Here is a 231-nt window from a genome sequence, read left to right as displayed (position 1 = left end):
AGCGGCTCCTGGCGGGCTAGCGAGCCCGGGAAGCTGCGGGGTGGCCTGCAGCAGCAGCCCGGAGGGCAGGGGAGGTGCCTGGGTGCTGGGCAGGCAGCTGCGGTCAGGGGAAGGAAAGAGGGACTGCTGTTTGGAGAGCATGAGGAACATGTCAAGTGGGTCAATTAACGCGCTTGAATTTTTTATGAAGTAACTGACCTTCAAGGTTTTATGGATTGACGTAATTGCTTG

This window comes from Antrostomus carolinensis, unplaced genomic scaffold (genome assembly GCF_000700745.2).
Source record: "Antrostomus carolinensis isolate BGI_N321 unplaced genomic scaffold, ASM70074v2 scaffold16496, whole genome shotgun sequence".
NCBI classification, from domain to species: Eukaryota; Metazoa; Chordata; class Aves; order Caprimulgiformes; family Caprimulgidae; genus Antrostomus; species Antrostomus carolinensis.
The sequence above is the reverse complement of the archived record's forward strand: the minus strand, read 5'-3'. Positions refer to the sequence as shown.